The following is a 6000-nucleotide window of genomic DNA, read 5'->3' as shown; positions in this document are numbered from 1 at the left end:
GCTTTGATCCTCTGTGGCTTTCACATCCACATGAAACAGCAGTAAGTTGACATATAAGTGGCAACCCATGAGAACGCCTCTGTGACCCTTCACACAGCCACCTGCAGCCCTGACTGGGGTCAAGGCCACGTCTGCGCACTCACTGGAACTATCAGACGATTGCAGGGGCCACACGTGAAAACGTCTCATTATTTGATGCAGAACTTGGGCCCACTAGGGGCCATAGGCTCAATCCTGTGCAAAGACAAGTTCTGTTTGCACTGCCTTTATCCACACAGTGTTTTTGAAATATGAATTGGCTGCGTGATTTAAAAAATAGGAAATTTTAGATACATATCTGGACTTAGGGCTTCTCTAGAAAGATAAATGGGAGGGGCAACCAAGGGTCCAATTTTCCACACGGTGACCATTGGCTGGAGCTGAACAGAGACAGGGTATGTACTCTCCGGCTCAGCTCAGGCTCCTTCACTCTCTCCTCTCCTAGACTGAGTTGTCCTACTCGTCTGGGGAACTGGCTCCTGCAGACGTTAAACGGTTCACCCTTGCTTCACAGCCATTTCACCTATGTAGGAAAAGCAGTTTAAACCTACTGAGTACCGTCCATTCACTATCTCTATGGGAGTGACATTGGCTCGGTAGCAGTAGCGCTGTCTCTTGCTGTAGGGCAGAGGCCTCCCTGATGTCATTTACCATTTTCAGTTTTCTCCTTGACACTTGGGTCTGAAGAAGCAGGGAGTTTGCTGTAAGCTCATTTACCTCCTGAGGCTGGAAGCTATTTAAAGCTCCTAAGAGATCTGAAGAACTCTTGATACCCTCCTGATCATTCAGGATGAAGATTTTTCTGTTCTGTTTTGTTTTGCCTTGTTTTTGTAGGACCATTCAATTTACTGGGCCGATTTGGCTTTCAGTGATCATCACAGTCAGATAAATGTTCTCACGAGTGAACTCTATGGGGTCACAAGTGCAGCCTTTGCCGCCACACCAGGGCAATGTGCGTGCTCACAGAATCAGCTGGCAAAGGTGCATCAGCAGATCCCAGCAGGACAACTACTTTCAGGTAATGAGGGATCATGGCATTTCCTTTCTCTCTGGAAGTCAGGTACGTGACCAATAACTTGTTCTAGTCAAGGAGCCAGAGAGGCTAATAGGTTTTTGAAAAGATTGAGGAAGGTTAACCTTCTCTCCAAGGCATAAAAGATAGATAAACACTAACTTTGGTGGACTGGAAGTGAAGCTGAAATTGGAAAATGATTTTGACCCCTCATTAACTGAAGGACTTACTAAATGTTACTTTAAAAGCATTTATGGTTCTTATCCACCCCCTCACGCCAGACTGAGATTAGCCAGGGATTTTTATGCTAAGAAAATATTAAAGGTTTACAGGTCAGGTCAAGAAGCCCTCTATGTCATTAATGACAGCCCCAAGTACTAAAGACTGATCCATGATGAGTTCATCAGTGGAAAAATATCTAAAAATATAAGGCTTTGACGGAGAACCTCATAATCATCATCATCACTCAAGCAAAAGAAATCCAGGTATCTGAAGCAGAAAACTAGATCTGAATATTACAGGTTATTCTACTCCCACGGCATTTGTAGATGGACTTCCTTCTGTCAACCAAAATGAGCCCTGGTTAAACATAACAATGAAAAAAGAAAAAAGAAAAAAAAAGAAAGAAAAACATAACAATATGTGATCATGGTTTGAAGGTCCAACTACACGGCCTTTCGCTCAAGTGCCACCTCCTCTGTGAAACCCTCCTTGATCTCAAGGGCAGGGATAGAGTCTCCCTCCTCTCTTCTGAGGCACTTAATTACTTAACGTCTACTGGGGCACTTATCACATCGAATTTAAATGTTACATTTAAAAGATTGAGAGCTCAGAGTCATTGTGTCCTTGAGACCTGGCACAGTACTGTAGAATTTTCATAGATCAAGTTCAGGAAAGGTAGGAAGGAGAGAAGAAGGTGGGGGCTGGGATGGGAGAGGGGGGTTGGCGGGCTAGCAAAATGGAGGGAAACACAGGCCAGGTGGAAGGAAACAGACATTTAGCACTACTTACCTGAAGTGTCTGAGCTCTTCTTCTTGGGTCTTGAAGCACGCTGCTTCCTGTGCCTTGAGTGTTTCCCACTTTATTAGACTAGTGAACTTATCTTTCAAGATAGTTCAACACTCATTTTTGGAAAGCCTTCCTGCCTCCCTCTTCCCTCATCAGTTCTCTTCTATTCATTTCCTACATGATTTAGTTTACTTATCACCTTGGGCTCAAAGGTTTTTGATTTTGTGATTTTCAACACATGTCTCTCCCTGCTAAATTGTGAACAACTTTAGGCCAAGAATTTTCTTTTGTTCCTTCAATTCCCAGGAAGAGTTCCTGGCATAGAGGCTTAATAAATGCTTGTCGAATGAATAAATTAATGAGTAGAAATCCCTAACTTTCGTACATGAACCTAAAGGGGGCCTACATTAAATTTGAAAAGTTACTTAGGATCCCATTGTGAGCATATGAATTATCTACCTATTTATTCATATCAAAGTTTTGACTCTAGGGCTGCTGTTCGATTTTCTAGGAAGTGTTTGGTTTCTGGGTCACCTTTCACAGTCAGTTACCAAGGGAGCAAGGAGAATTCAATACAATGTCAAACTCAAAAAAAGAATGAGAAAGGAAAACACATAAAAATCAGATATTCCTTTAAAAGTCAAATATGAATTGTACTCTAATGTTCTTTCTTATTTAAAGTATAATATTCATGTTATTTTAAGTGTTTCATATTTCTTTTATTACATGAAATGACATAGAAACAAATGAACTATGGTGAGTGGACATAAAATTTACATAAGACTGTTCAGACCTGGGCAGAAGAGTCTCTTTGAGGGGAACTGTAAGAAGAGTGACTATGGGAGGATAAGAATTGATGAAGACTAGAAAAATAAACCAGAGTGAGGCCATGAAAGGCAGCCAGCACTTTAAGTTACATTATTAAGTTTGGACTTTATCCTATAGGAAATGAAGAGCTCCTGCAAACTCTACCAGAGGAATGGTGTGGTCAGATTAGGCTCTTTCCGTGTTAGTGCAGTACGTACATGTGAGGTACATGTGAGGTACATGTGAAATACATGTGGCTGTTGAGCACACACCAAAGCATTGGCACTGGGGAGGGAGAGGAAACACTGAGAGACCTTCATGAAGAATGAATATTATTTGATGACCAATCCCATGCAAGGTGTGAGGAAATACCTTCCTTCTTTGAATGTTTCTGATCATACAATTTAGATAACCAAATACTTCTATTTTTCTTTTTAGTTTGATTCTAATGGTACCAGGTCAAAAGTGTGGATGCTATGACTAGCCATCCCCTCTTTAAACCCAGTAGAGAGACACTAAAGAAAAAAAAATGGTAATGATATAGTCCTAAGGTGTTTTTTTTCCCCTGACTTACTAAAAGCAAAGCATTTCCAATAAATCCACTGAAACTGAATCCTAATCAGCAATATATTTATCATTAATCAGAGATTTTATTTTGCTCCATTGACTGATTAAATTTTTAGTGAGCCTTTGATTAAGAGGCCAGTGCTAAAACTCTTGATCGTGTCAGGCGCACAGCTACTTAATCAATAATACAAGAGGACACAGAAAAAGGGTTTAAGAAAAATGATCAAAGTAAACAGCTACAACACTCAATGTTAACAAAAGTTTTAATATACACTTGACTACAGATGCATACAATGACTACTGAATCTCCATCCATAGACAGCCAACAAGGTATGAATGAATTTATTAACTTCCAACAAAACTTCAGGTTGTGCACTTAAAAAACTGGAAACTATTTAAAAATAAAAATTAACAATGGAAGCAACAATGCTATAAAATATGATGGGATTACTTTAAAGAAAGGGTTCAAGTACTGTTTGGAAAGATCTTCAGACACCAGTCTTTGAGAAGTTTGTACATTTCCCATCTTTGCATAGTAAAAAAAGAAAAACAGAAACCAAACCCACACACATTCCACTTGGTAAAACTCCACAGCTCTACGTGATTCATGTTTTATAACATGCACTTATGTGTACTGCTCATTTATCTAATAGGAGTAGCTCTAATCTGATGGGCTCATGCAGTATCCCAGGGTGAGCAATGAAGTCAGTGCACATCTCCTCATCCATGTGTTATTAATTAATGTAGCAAAAGTAAGCAGGTGAAATGGGAACTTGTCATCACTTAACACTAACTCTTGTTGGGTAACATTAAACAGTTATATGCTTGTGTTTTGAGCTCAAACGAATAAAAAGGCATATTCACACCACAAGAATCAGCAAATGAATGGCATATGCAAGAGAAAATACAACAGAGTTTGAAACTACATAACCTAATACCATCAAAAATAACTATAATCCACTGTTCACAACTGGTATGGTTGCATTATCTTTCATAGTCATACACAGGTAGCTTAAAGCTTGTGTATTTTACATATACACACAAATAATTTAACACTGGAGCATAGGTTTCATTACCTATGAAATTGCCAGTGTAACAAAAAGTTACACTGACATTTGCCATATGTACATAATATTTGGGGACCACTGTGGTCTGATTTAAAACATAACATCGCACATTTACAATGTTGTTTGTGAAATGCTCAAAAGTTAACAATAGATTTAACTTGTTTGCACTACCATGGTTTTGTATCTATTAAGTCACCGTGGTGCCTCTGGAACAGCAGTGAAATGTGTACGGTGAACTCAGCAGCAGCTGAGTATCCACTAATGAATAGGACCCAGCAACAGAGAGATGTAAACGATGTGGTGACAGGAAGAGATGCCGAGTAATCTGAGTTTCCTCCAAGCTTCCTCTAAGGGCCCGTGCCGCTTGGTAGAGGGATACACCCTGTGTCTCAGGAAGCCAAGAGTACGGCTGATAAACCTTGTAGGTAGCCCTGTGAGTACGATATAAACATACAGCTAGTTCTAGAGAAAGACTGCATACCTGTGTAGCACCTAGGACTCAGAAAGCAGTAACAGGATTAAGATGTTAGGTTATGGTTTATTGTAGCATAGAGAAATTAAGGTTTCTGCTCTATGATTGCGATACTTCCACAATTAAAGATAACCTGGGGAAAACCCCACTGTTTCAGCAGTACATTTTTCGGACTTAATCCTTTGCAAAGTCCAAGCAAGAGTGGTGAGACTAGTGTCATGAATCTCGCTGAAGAGGAATTTAAAGCTCGATCTAGCAACTAATTTGGTTGTCATGAAGAAGTGACTAGTACAATTGGATGTCCTGTTTCTAAAAACAGGACATTAAAGAAGTGTGGGCTCTTTGGGGGCCTTCAGGAAAACTCATCTCTAGAAGGCTGCTCACTGAAAGGATCAAGTTTTTACATTCAAAACAAAGCTGGGACCAAATTTCTTTATGAAAGTATATACTTAACACTTGAACAAAAGCTATCTTGACCATAAATGGAAGAAGAATTCAATGACAGTGAATTAAATTTAGAGGGACCTGGGAACCCAGATTACATCTGCAAATCTGCCAGGAGGGGAAAGAAGGATGTGAATTTGTATATAGTAGAATCCCGTTGTAATCCAGCGCAACATTCCACCGACCGGCCATACACTGTGGGCCAAACAAGGTTTGTTGAAAATACAACACACAGAAGTAAAGCCTGTTTTAACAATGCTCGCAAGAAGGTAATTGTTGTTTCTGTCCCCATTACCAGCTTTACAGTGGGTATCTACCATATATATTTTGAGGCAGGAAGTTGAAAGCATGAATGAAATATTGACAATAATGGATATGAATAAAATGGAAAGCTTAACTTCTTCCTCAAGCTTTCAACATTTAAAAATTATTTTTTAATTTAAGGCTTTAAGTTTATCCTCCTTTCACATTAAAGACAGGGAAAGAAAATTGTCAGAACCAAAAGCTAAAACCGTGAGCTTGGCACTTTTGTGATTAATTTGAGAGGGTGTCTACTTTCTTACATTATATACATATGTTTATAA

Source organism: Leucopleurus acutus (assembly GCF_964270905.1).
Source record: "Leucopleurus acutus genome assembly, chromosome: 6".
In the NCBI taxonomy this organism is placed as follows: domain Eukaryota; kingdom Metazoa; phylum Chordata; class Mammalia; order Artiodactyla; family Delphinidae; genus Leucopleurus; species Leucopleurus acutus.
Note: the sequence above shows the minus strand (reverse complement) of the source record.